Source organism: Protopterus annectens, chromosome 7.part0, assembly GCF_019279795.1.
Source record: "Protopterus annectens isolate FY-2018-M chromosome 7.part0, PAN1.0, whole genome shotgun sequence".
NCBI lineage: Eukaryota > Metazoa > Chordata > Ceratodontiformes > Protopteridae > Protopterus > Protopterus annectens.
The window spans coordinates 678,348,734-678,363,135 of NC_056739.1; positions in this window are offsets into that span (position 1 = coordinate 678,348,734).

Below are 14,402 nucleotides of genomic sequence, written 5' to 3' on the forward strand. Positions count from 1 at the left end.
CAAAACACCCACAACTCCCATGTGTGAGAATAGAACCCCTTCAAAAGTTCTATACCACACTACAGCATTACGCTGTTATAGCACGCACCACAGAGACTGCTTGAGTACTTTTTTGCCAATGGCGTACTTCACAGTGATTGACATCAGCAGGATTGTCAGAGTAGAGCACTTTAATTGTATTGAGTGTGACTAACCTAAATTGCCCTAATTAGCCTGTATGCATTAACCACTGTTCTGGCCAGAACAAAAATAACCTGCTTTTGCAGGTTATGAACCCAGGACTCTGTACACTATAGTCACAGCAACTAACCACTAAGCCATCACAACAATATATAGGACTGCGGTTCCACCAAAGTAATCCCACCATAGGCTAATCAAACTGAACATGTGAAAGGAATGTATATACAGTTGTCTATAAAAGACCTCTCCAAGGCCAACTACATGCTACTCAAGGCAGAAGTGACAATGTTTGTGACACCCATAGAGACAGGAGCTGACAGTTCAACTGATGAATCCTAGACTAAGGCACTATATGAGCACAGCCACTTGTGCATGATTCCTGACATCCCACATAGAACCACGACACTCACCTCCCAAATAATCAAGCTAGTCTGGTGGTCTCCTGCCATTAATAAAGCATACAACAGATGGTAGACACTGCTGAAAAAAAAGGGTAATCCAAGGATGCAAACAACTACCTTACCAGCCCCAGTAAGACATTAAGATCCCTCATGGAATCCTCCAAAACAGGTTATGCAACTAAAATCGACGCAAATTCCACAGACAACCACACTGCATTCCATATGTTTGTGCCTGTTAACCCCATTAATGATGCATGTGGACATATATATTTCTGCTATGTTCCCACTTTATCTATAGATGTATCATCTGTATATACCTATATAGATTTACATATCTGCTTACATATATGTGTATATATATATATATATATATATATATATATATATATATATATATATATGCATACATATATCAGTATATGTTATATCTGTTTAGACATTGATATATTTTCACACACACATACATCTACATGTTGGAATACATTCTCTGTATTGTTGAATGACTGGGCTGGATGATATATTTGTGAATACAGCAGGTTTATGTATGGTTGAGTGGTAAATCACTCTGGCTATGGTGTGCATGGTCCTGTGTTCGAGCCTAACAAAGGTTGTTTATTTTGTTGTTAGGCAGAACAAGGGCTGATGGATACAGAATGATTAAGGCACTTTAAGGCAGTTGTACGTGAGTTTGCACAAGTTTGCGTGGAGGTAAGCAGTGCTAAAGTCTGGTTACAGTTTCTTATACTCGGTTAGCTGCTGAATTGCTTAACCTGTGTAGACATTGCTTAGCTCCATGCAAACCCACGCAAACTTGCTTACAACTGCTTTAAAGTGCCTTAATCACTATGGGCCGTGTTCTGCCCAGCAACAAAATAAACCTCTCTTGCAAGGCTCAAACCAAGAATCCTACATATTATAGACAAATTGATTTACCACAAAGCCATGACAGATACAAAGAGACTTGATGTTTTCAGAAACATATCATCCAGTCCAGTCATGCAACAGTACAGAGAATGTATATCAACATCTAGATGTATGTGTGTGTACCTATATTATCTAAACAAATACAGCATAGCTAGATATGTAGACAGATATACACACACACACACATATATATATATATATATATATATATATATATATATATATATATATATACATTTCTAAAGCTATATGCATATATATCAATATCTATGCACATATATACATGCATATGCCTAAATCGACACATATATGTGCCTACACCTATATGTCTAAATATCCACAAGCACGTTATATGTGTGTACGTAGATATATATCTATGTAGGTGTATACGGACATAGTCATATATATATATTAGCAGATATATAAATCTATATAGGTATATATGGCCATACATCTGTAGATAGCAATGGCAGATTAACAAATACACATATGTCCACATGCACTGTTAATGGAGTTGAGAGGCCCCACACACTATACGTCTTGTAAGAATAGGCATCCCCCCACAGCTAAACAAGTGGCTGGCCTTGTTGTCACATGTGTGCGTATGCCTTTGCACCCCAGCCTCTCAGCTAATTTAAATCTGTTATTCCTGTATGGTTGACATTATGATATATAGTAGGGCCACCATAAAAGAAATAGGTAAAACCCCCTCCATATTGCCCACAGGTGTCACACCCTCCCCCTACCTCTACACAGGATCTGCATTACAAACACACACACACACACACACACACACACACACACACACCTGTCATGTCTGGGAGTTGAACACCTACCTAACTAGTTTATTACACTACAGCACCATGCAGTCATAGTACACACCACAGACATTACGGAAACACTTCTTTCCCAAAGGTGTATTTCACATTGAATGACATCAGCAGGATTACCAAAGAAGGCTATTTCAACTGTACTGCAAGTGACTAGCCTAAAATGCATTGCTCCCTAATCAGACAGTGAGACACACATAAAACATCCACAAGTGACATGTGTGGGTATTGAACCCCTGACCAAGGACTATATCACACTTCAGCATGGAGCAGTTGTAGGTTGCACCACAGAGATTAATACAGACCTTCTTCCACAAAGTTGTATTTCACAATGAATGACATCAGCAGGCTTGCCAAAGTAGGGCATTTGAAAGGTACTGCGAGTAAGTAGCCTATAATGCATTCCTCCATACACAGACATTGGAACACACACAAAACATCCAGAACTGCCATGGGTGGAGACGGAACCCTACCACAGTTCTAAATCACACTACAGCAGTACGCAGTTACAGAGACTACTGAGCTACAACCTTCCCAGAGGTGTACTTCTTGGTGGGTGACATCAGCAGCCTTGCCAAAGTTCAGTATATTAATTTTAAGGAGTGTGAGTACCCTAAAACATATTGTTCTCTACTCAGTCAAAGACAGACGGAGACACACAGATTCATACACACACACACACACACACACACACACACACACACACACACACACACACACACACACACAGTTGCCAAGTCTGGGATTAGAACACCTACCTAACTACTTTATCACACTATAATAGTACGCAGTTACAGGACGCACTACAGAGAGTACTGGGGTACAAATTTCCCAGAGGTGTATTTCTAGGTGAGTGACGTCAGCAGCCTTGCCAAAGCTGAGTATATGTATTGTATGGGGTGTGAATAGGCCTAAAAGCATTGCTCTCTACTCAGTCAAAGACACACACAACAACACACACAGGTGTTAGGTCTGAGGTTAGAACACCTACCTCATTACTTTATCACACTACAGCAGTACGCAGTTATAAGGCGCGCTATGGAGATTAGGCACAGCAAAATGATAGGCATAGTTTTTATTCAAACTAAAGGGGTGGCGAAAGCCACATAACTATGGGCTAGGCTTATAAATGCCCTTGGGCAGATAGCCTAGTATGAACCTATGAACCTATGAACCTATGATTTCCCCAGAGGTGTATTTCTAGGTGATTGACATCAGCAGCCTTGCCAAAGTTGAGTGTATATATTGTACAGGGTGTGGTGGGCTCAAAAGCATTGCTCTCTAATCAGTCAGACACACACACATGCACACATACACACACACACACACACACACACACACACACACACACACACACACACACACACACACAGTTATGAGGTCTGTGGTTAGAGCACCTACCTAACTATTTTATCACACTACAGCAGTACGCAGTTACAGGATGCGCTACAAATTTACTGGGCTCTGTATTCCCAAGAGGTGTATTTCTAGGTGAGTGACATCAGCAGCCTTGCCAAAGTTGTGTATATGAACTGTACGGAGTGTGAGTAGCCTAAAAAGCATTTCTTTCTACACAGTCAGAGACCGAGAGACATGCACACAAACACACACTCACACATTTGCCAAGTCTGGGGTTAGGACTACTGCCTAACTAGTTTATCAGTACAGCAGTACACAGGTATGGGACACGCCATGGGGATTACTGAGCTACAGCTCTCCCAAAGGTGTATTTCACATCGGATGACCTCAGCAGGCTTGTCATGATACTGCTATGGGGAGGGCAGTGTGTGCATGGGCCATAACACATTCATGTAGGGGTTAACATGCCGCATGCGGGCAAACATGAGGTCATATGCCACAGGTACATGTATACAGCTACTAGGTGACTACTTCTTTGTATATTCATGTTGCACAGCTGGCACATGCTACACGCCGTCATGCTGACAGATACTGGTGGCTAGTATTTGCACTGAGTGACACCTGCACCTCATTTGTTTGGGGCCCTTTGGCTGTGTGCTGGGTGGGACAAGCCCAGATGGCTCCTTGTCATGTTCACCCTCTTGAACACATCTCTGTCCGTCTACCTTTGGCTTATTATAGTGTGTTGTCCTTACATATATGTCTGTATTCCTATCCACTGTGTGGGCAAGGCAGGAGTGGTGCATAGTGACATGTGTCTGCACTAAGAACTGCAGTACCAAATATGTCTGGTCCACTGGTGTTTGCTGACATGGCCTTCATGTGTTTAACTGTGTGAGCATGCCGAGTATGGCCTTTCAGTATGTTGTTGACTGACATTGCCTTTGTTCCTCTAAGTGTGTGAGCATGCCCAGTATGGCCATCTATATTGCATGTGTGGATCAAGTCCAGGTAGTTTGTACTGCGGTGCTGACCTTTGTGTTGTACACCCACAGGTAGCATGCTGTGTCTGCAGGGTATACATCGGTCATTTGGCATTGACTGTTGCTACATTTCTGCATAGTGAGGGGGCACCTGACTGTTTCTACATTTCTATACAGGGGTGGGGGAGCACACCTGACTGTTACTATCTGTGTACGTAGGATGGTGGGGCACACCTTACACTTTTACACATTTGCTAGGACTGTACTGGTATGTCGGGTACACCATTTCAGTTTGTAGTCTTACCTATCGTGCTGGCTAGAGGCATACCAGTGTACTACAGATCTTAGCTTTCACTATTTACATATTAGTTTCTGACTTCCTAGCCTTCACAACTTATATCCAACTGGCTGGCCTGCTGTAGTCTGTCTGTGTAGGCCTGGGGTAGGGGTTAACCATGGGGCTCATTCGGAGGCCATAGTACAGTATTTCTTTGTGTTTGTCTACACCTATCCAGCTGGCTGTGACTGTTGTTGGGTATGTGCCCCCCCCAACTGGCATGTGTGAGTCACTTACCTTGTGGATGTCCCAGTATTGAGGATGGTGCTGCAGGGCTGTCTATGTTGGATGCACATAGTACACTCCCTATACATGGTTGAGCACAGGTAGTGTCATGTTTGGCATCCCTTTTACTGTATGTGCGAGTTGGAGAGAGGTGTCATTCCCTGGGTCCCTACTGTGTCAGTGCATGTGCTATGCGTTGACTCTTTGCCAAGCCCAGGGCATACTGGGCACACATCCTTCTGCCTACTGGGGCAGGCTCAGGTTGTTCCTCCTCCAAGTCACTCTGTGCCTGTGCAGGCCTTGGCACTGGTGGGGGGCTGTGTGGCCCTGCCCCATGATGTTCCTGCTGCAGCTGTTTCCGCAGGATCATATTGCGTAGCATGGCACATACAATGACAATTTGGGTACATGTAGTTGGTGAGTACTGCAAGGCTCCACCGGACTTGTCCAGGCACCGGAACCATGACTTGAGCATCCCAAACACACACTCTATTATGATTCGTGTTTGTGCATGTTCATCATTATGGATTTCTTGTTTGGGTGTATGCGCATTTCTGATGGGTACCATCATCCATGGCTCCAGTGCATATCTAGAATCCCCCACTAGGTGACCATGTGGGATGTCCCCATTGGCTAATGTCTGGTACAGCTGCATCAGATGCCAGATGTGGGAACTGTGGTAGCTTCCAGAGCAGCCAGCACACACATTCATTATTATGCCCTGGGCATCACACATGACCTGGCAGTTATTGAGTGGAAGCCCTTGCGGTTGATGTAGACCCTACCCCGCTCACCTGGTGGTGCTTTAATGTGTATATGCATACAGTCTATTGCACCCACTACCTCAGGGTTTTCTGCTATTTGGTGGAAGAGACGCATACTGCTGGCCAACACCTCATGGGTGATGGGGAAGTATACATGCTCACCGACATGTGCTGACATGGCATTCATGAACTGGCGGAGTACCTTGGATGCTGATGCCTGTGACATCCCCATCATATCCCCAGTTGGCCTTTGGAAGGTACTGTAGCTAGTATTCTTAGGCCTACACATACCTTGGTATCCACTCTCCAGCTCATGTATCCCTTGGTAGGTTACCCTGGGTCTGTACACTCTTCTCCGTCTCCTCACTGTGGGTTGCTCAGCAGCATTCACATCCTCACCACCCTCAGCCTCTTGCACATGCTGGTTTATGATAGCAAAATCAGCCCCTAACATTTTTTCTCTTGCTTTCGTTTTGTAAAAATTCCCCGTCTGTATACACCAGTGGTGCAGAGCTTTTGGGAAAAACAAGGGGGAATGGTGTTTGCATAGTTTATAGTGGTGTGCTCGGCTGGGCTGGTCTGCTGCCTATGTAATTGGCTGATTCTGATACATTTCACCTGTCAGCTAAGCTAGTTCTCCTTGATTACCTTCCTACTGCTGTTTTCCCTTCCAATTACCTCCCTGTTTAAGCCCGTGTGCGTGCCGCGCAAACGGAGTGCTCATATGTGCACATAGCTGCTTTTTCCTGGTTTAACTTCCTTTTTCTTCCTGTAAAACCTGGTGCATGGCGCACACACCCGCTTGCACTTTGTAAAGTGTGCTAGGCAGGTTTAGACACACGAGCAATCTCGAGCCACAGGTCTCCAATCCGCTTACAGTATGCCTGACACACACACCCATGATGTCACCTATATCCTAGTCTTGCACCCAGCTATTTATCCTCTTACACTCTTGGGACCTGCCTCACACCCTGGGAAAATCTGGGATTCACTAAACTTTCCCTCATTTGCATAGGATTGCCTACTAATGCATAATTACATGCCCCATACTGGGCATCCCCCATTAGCAACAATTACTCACTGGCCAAGTTGTCTTTTGCCTGCCATTGCCTTGCATGGCAGAATACTGATTTTTGTTAGAATGTTCATTTTCAGTTTATTTTATTATTTCCCCCCCCTATCCCATTTGCTCACTGCTGCCCTATGCTTAAACAGCCGAGATCGGTGAAAAAAAAAGTTATTTTTTCATTTTTTAAACAGTTTGCAATGCCAGTGGCCTTATACTTGGTCATTGGCATGCTTACTCAGTGATATGCAGCCTTTATTTGGAGCTGTCATAGCTCCGTTTTGTAGTTTGCAGAAATGTACTCGGTTATTAACCGAGTACATTTCTGCAGATAGCACTAGTCTTGCACGGACTATTGCAAGCTTTCTGGATTGCAGAATCACCTCATTTGCATAGATTTCTCCTGCAAATTAGGTGATTTACATACCAGGGCTTAGTCCATGCAGGATTAGTGCTGGAGCTCTCCTGCACGTCCCTGCAGGTTGTTCCTGGATCACACGGCAGACAAATTGCCTGCGTGAGCTACTGTACTCATCTTGCACTCCGTGCAGGCTTATGAGAATCCGGGGGACTGTTTTATATATATATATATATATATATATATATATATATATATGTGTGTGTATATAAATATATATATATATATATATATATATATATATATATATATATATATATATATATATTTATATATATATATATATATATATATATATATATATATATATATACACACACACACACACACACACACATATATATATATATATATATATATATATATATATATATATATATATGGATCCCTATCAGATGATAGAAACTTCATCTGACTGAATCCCATTTGACTGAGACCATAAGACTGAAATTTCAAAATAGTGAAAAATCACTTGACTGAAACCCATAATACTAAACTCTTACAATGCTAAATTTCAACATACTGAATTGTAAAGTGGACAATATAAAACTAGAATAGGTTGGGGCTACACCTCCCACATCCCTCCAACTATATATACTAACTCCAGGATCACACTACAGTGGAGAAAGGATGTTTTTGTCTGCCATTCATCTATCATTGAGATTGTACACTTGTGGGGAGGGAGAGGGGTAAAGCAGTAACTCACAGCACTTGTGTTTAATGCTGTGGAGGTTGTTGATGTAACTATCAAAGGCTTTTGTGATTGACATCAGTGTCTGCTGCATTTCTGCCTTCATAGATGCCAGTAGGGAATTTCATGAGGGATCCCAAGTTGTGTTTGAGGCTAATAAGGGGGTTCAATAGTCATGGAACACCTTTTTTTCTGCAACAGTGTCCTCCTTCTTTTGTACACATTAGTAATGGCAGGGGATCATCACATTGTCTCCCAGTGTTTGGAGGACAGTGTCTGGGTTCTTTTAGCTATGGCTAGTACCAATCATTCATGTACCTGTTTGTACAGTGCATATGTTTATGATTTGACAGTCATGCAGCTATTTCCCATTGCCATGGGTGCAGTGAAGCCATCCACCCCTGTTTTTATGGCTGCAAAGTCAGCTATGGAGAGGTTTTGCAAGGTGTTTACCTTTGTGGGGGACGTGGCTGACATGTTGAGTTCCATGTTGATTACAGTCTGTGTGGATCTCATCAGGTAGGGACTAACAACTGTGGATGAGCAACAGTCCCATATGTAAGTATTCAACACAGGTCAAGGTTGTTGCATTCTCTACTGGGGGTCAGTATGAGCCGGTCCAGGGCACTGGAAATGATGAATTCCAGGAAGTGTTGGGCCACTGTGCTGGCGCTTGGCTATTTACCCAGGTGATGGAGGGGTAGTTGAAGTCTCCTACTATGTCAGTGTTGTGTTGGACCTTCATAGATGCAGGGTGTTGAGAAATGTGCATTGACAATCTAGGGACATAAATGTGAATCCATAGCAGGCTATGGTCTGGATTGCACTATTGCCCCAAGGCAGTTATACTGGAAGTATCTTCGATGCATTATGCTGGGATACTAATCTGGAGGTGTTCCTTTCCATAATGAATATGGAGAAAACACCACCTGTAGAGGTGTGGTGTGGTCCATGTTTGGGTTCTGACAGCTGTGGAATACATTATAGCCTGTTACTGCAGGGCTTCTGTCTGCTTCTGTGAACCACCTCTCCATTACAGCAGAAATGTTAATGTCTTCCACTCCGAGGAGTGCTTTGAGTGACTGCATCCTGACAGTTAGATGTCTACTGTTGAGCAGCATGACCCTCAGATTGCATACATGTTTAGCTGTTATGGTGGTAATTACATTTGGAACACTGCCTAATAAGGCATTATAAGGATGGCAAGACACTTAGCCAGTACCTGGAAACCCAGGGCTGACAGATGTAGGACATCTGTGGCAAGGCACTGAGGTCTATCAATCATATAATCCCAAGCAGAGAGATACTGGATCCCCTGAGAATGACACAAAACACATAAGCCAATGTTGCAATCAATCATCTGTTGATAGTACTGCAGCATCATTCTGGGTGACAACAGTATACTGCTCAGGACTACTGTCACACCTGCCTTAACCACATAATCAGAGAGTTCAACCATGTCTCTTGTCATGTTGTTCAGGGAGATGTGTCCCAGGTCATTCACACCCACATGGATACAGTGTGATACTTGTAGTTGTGGTGGAGTGCCATGACTGGCTGTGTCATGTGTTGGATGCTGGGATGTGATAGATATTTGGCTGTTAGCTGCTCCATGTTCAACTTAGTGAGGGGGATATGTGTGTGCCTCAGTACTGAGTTACCCATGATCACTATATTGTGCAAGGTGGTTAGCCTTAGGAGCTTAGGTTGAGGGGAACACTGTGTAAGTGAAATATGTGTCCCTTGGCATGTGGCATGCTGTGATGTCTGAGTGGGTGTCTATCTTGCTGGTCTGTGCTGTTTGGGTAAATGTCCATTGAGTGCCTCTGTGAAGGTGGGTGTGTGGCTTTTCACTGTATGTCATGGCTGGCAAAGTGGGTGTCATGGTGGGCTATGTATTCCACATGGTGTGGTGTAGGTGTTTATCTTATCCTCTTGACCTGCTAATCCAGTCTTTGCTAGAGAGTGCATATGTCTACAATGGGTGATATACGGGTAACTCTCACAGGTCTGAGTGTTTGGATTTTAGAGGGGAGGGTTGTCTGTGTACATGGGGCAGTTGCAACAGTGTCTCAGAATGGACTAGTGCACTAGGTTAATGGGTGAAAGCACAGAAAACTGCACTTCAATCATGCCAGGAGCAGTGGACATAACTAGTAATTACTAGGGCTACTTCTGTGATGAACAAGCACTGCTGACAGCTCCCAGGTGTGCCACACTTATTGATACAATAACCTGGTGAAGTGTCAAGCTATAATACTATTTGAAGTCCAAGACAGAAAGAACTAGCATGATGTAAGGGGGAAACTGAAGACAGACTTTCTGCCACCTGTAATACTTTACCTCAGCTGTGCAGTTATCAGCAGGTCATTTGAAAGTTCAGTAAGCTCTGTAGCTCATTTGGTAATGTCATAACACTATAGTAGACATAACTAGATAGGCAGGAGGTATCCCAATACTGGCAAGTGTGTGTGTGTGTGTGTGTGTGTGTGTGTGTGTGTGTGTGTGTGTGTGTGTGTGTGTGTGTGTGTGTGTGTGTGTGTGTGCGTGTGTGTGTGTGTGTGTGTGTGTGTGTGTGTGTGTGTGTGCGTGTGTGCGTGTGTGCGTGTGTGTGTGAATCATGTACTGTCTGGCTTATACCATTTTTGACTTGTGTACTACCCTTCACACCTCCCTCACCCCAATTTAGTAGTCCTGTTGATGTCATCCACCTTAGAAGTACCTTTGGACTAAGTAAGACTGTATAAGCTGTGTGGTGCTTCCGCTAACTGGGTAGCACTACAGTAGAAATAACTAGATAGTCAGGATATCTAATCTCACTACTGGCAGCTGATGTGTGTGGGTTATACCATTTTTGACTTCTGTACCACCCTTTACACTTCCCCTCATTCCAATTTAGTGGTCCTGTTGATGTCATCCACCTTAGAAGTACCTTTGGAGTAGGTGGAAATGTATAAACTCTGTGGTGCATCTGCTAACTGTGTAGCACTATAGTTGAAATAACTAGATAGGCAGGAGTTCTAATCTTACTACTGGTAACTGTGTGTGTGTGTGTGTGTGTGTGTGTGTGTGTGTGTGTGTGTGTGTGTGTGTGTGTGTGTGTGTGTGTGTGTGTGTGTGTGTGTGTGTGAGAGAGAGAGAGAGAGAGAGAGAGAATCATGTATTGTCTGGCTTATACCATTTTTGATTTGTATACTACCCTTCTCACTTCCCACACCCCCAATTTAGTAGTCCTGTTGATGTTATCCACCTTAGAAGTACCTTTGGAGTAGGTAAAGATCTATAAGCTCTGTGGTGCATCTGCTAACTGTATAGTACGATAGTAGAAATAACTAGATAGGCAGGAGTTCTGATCTCACTACTGGGAACTGTTTGTGTGAGAAACATGTAGTGTGTGAGTTATACCATTTTTGACTTCTGTACCACCCTTTACACTTCCCCTCACTCCAGTTTAGTAGTCCTGTTGATGTCATCCACCTTAGAAGTAACTTTGGAATAGGTGAATATGTATAAGCTCTGTGGCATGTCTGATAACTGCATAGCACTATAGTAGAAATAACTAGATAGGCAGGAGTTCTAATCCCAATACTGCCAACTGTTTGCGTGTGTGTGTGTGTGTGTGTGTGGATCATATATTGCGTGGCTTATGCCATTTTGATGTGTGCACCATACATGGCTGGTAACCACCTCCCGATGCCATTACTTTATATACTGTGGTAACAGCATCTGCTTCACATGCAGCAAGTTAAACCATTGTACATTCCTCTGTATGGATGTGCCTGGAATATCCATATGTTTGCAACCTATACGTGGTCAGAAGTGGTCTGTGTGCCTTAACAATGCCCATGTATGTCATATATAGCCAAATTGGCCACAGTGAGTTTACTGACACATATGGCAGCATCAGGTATCATACCTGACTGAAACATCATGCTGATACAATGTCTGCCACCCTCTCAGGTGGCCATCCTTGTAGGTGCAATACATGAGTCCAGATGCTTGGTTTTACAAGTGAACTGTTCATGTTATGGGTCATATTAAAAGTTGGAACAGGTGTGGACTGACATATTGTGGTCCCAATTTGTAAGTATCAAAAACTCCTTGTATCTTAACAGGGGTGTGTACACAATTTATATACACTGTATACCAGTAATGTGTCACACATGTCCCTACCTTAGGCCATTTTTCCAGCCCATTTTGCTGGCCTCTGTCCAGACATCTTGCATTGACAAGTTGTGAGGTATGCTACAAAAATGTTGAATTCACCTCAGATTGGCCCCAGTGATGACCACTGTGATGCAATTCAGTTAACCCCACCTTAGGTGAACATGCACATAAAGCAATATAACTATTACTGGTAGTTGTGTGCATGGTAAATGACATGCCCTTCACATGCCTGGAGAATTGCTAGACCACAACAGAACTATGTCATACTCACTAACATCAGGCTGCTGTCCCATATGCAGACCATAGGGTCCTAGGTAGTTGTGAGAGAGAGGTATTGTCAGCAGACTCACATGTGGCCTTGGTACAGGATGGATACAGCATGTCTGCACATTTACAGTACAAACCACAATAATACACAATTTTCTGACCTCATCATAGATGTGCACCTCTGTACATTAGGAAACACCACCCACAACTGCAATCGGACCTGACACATGGATGTAGCTTCAGTACAGATACACGTATGTCTGATACATTAGTGTACTAATCCCCACTGGGCCCATACCTGCAGGCTCCCTGTCTATTATGTGTGTGCCACTCACCTCCAGCATGTTGGCCTCTGTACCCTGGTGTTGTACTGGGGTGTGTGCCCCCAGGTTGGCAGGGTCTCATATGCTACATAACATAGTTGTGTGATGGATGACAAAGATAAATGTGAAGTCATTTGTATGATGTGGTAATGGCTGTACCCAAGGGTGACAGAGTGGTCATTGCAGCAGATGTCAATGGGCATGTTGGTGAAGGGAACAGAGGGTCTGTGGAAGTGATGGGTATGCATGGTATTAAAAGGAATGCAGACAGTGAGATGGCAGTGGAATTTGCAAAACAGATGGACATGGCTGTGGTGAATAGGTACTATAACACAAGGGAGGAGCATATGGTGAGTTACAAGACTGTAGTAAGATGCACACATGTGGAATATATCCAGTGTAGGAGAGCCAGTTTGAAGTAGATTGCAGACTGTAAAGTGATGAAGGGAAAAGTGTATTTAGGCAGCATAGAATGTTGGTCTGCAGGATGATGGTAATCAAGATGAGGGGGAATGGGAGTTCAGCAGCAAGGATCACATGGTGTGAATTGGAAAAGGGTGAATGTGATGTGGAGTTCAAGGAAGAGTTAAAACAGACACTGGGTAGCATTGTCAATTTACCACATATCTGTTTACGTACAGTACAGCAACTAAGGGAGATGGCTAGAAAGGTGTTTGGTGTGACATGTGGATGGAGGAATTAGTACAAGGAGCCCTGGTGGTGGACTGAGGAATTACTAGACAGTATACAGAGAAAGAGGATGGGGAAGAAGGAGTGAGGCTGTCAGCTAGATGAGGAAAGTAGACAGGAGTGTGAGGAGATGAGGTGCATGGCAAAGAGAGATGTGGCAAAGGCTAAGGATGAGGCATATGAAGAGTTGTATGACAGTTTTGGACACTAAGAAGGGATGACAGGAGTTGTATCGATTGGCTAGACAGATGTACTGAGCTAGGAAAGATGTGCAGCAGATAAGATTGATAAAGGACAATGAGGTAAATGTACTCACAAGTGAAGTGAATGTGTTGCCCACATGGACAGAGTACTTTGAGAGGCTAATGACTGCAGAGAATGAGACAGAGAAGATTGGATGATGTGGGTATGGTGAATCAGGAAGTGCAACAGCTTAACAAGGAAAATGTAAGGATAGCTATGAAGGGGATGAATACTGGAAAGGCTGCTGGCTAACATTACATACCTGTGGAAGCATGGAGGTGTTCAGGGGAAATGGCAGTGGTGTGTTTAGCCACACTATTTACTGTTATCTTGGGTGGTGTGAGGTTGCTTGAGAAGTGGAGAGAAAGTGCTTGGGTATGGTCTTAAGTATGAGGTTGATGTGCAGAGCTGTGGTAACTATGGAGGGATAACATTGAGTTTGATGTGTATTGAGAGTAGTGAATCATTTTAGGAGACCCTACAGAGCTGGAAATATGCAGTAGTGAGGAGAGAAATGAAGGTCAGCAGGACTGC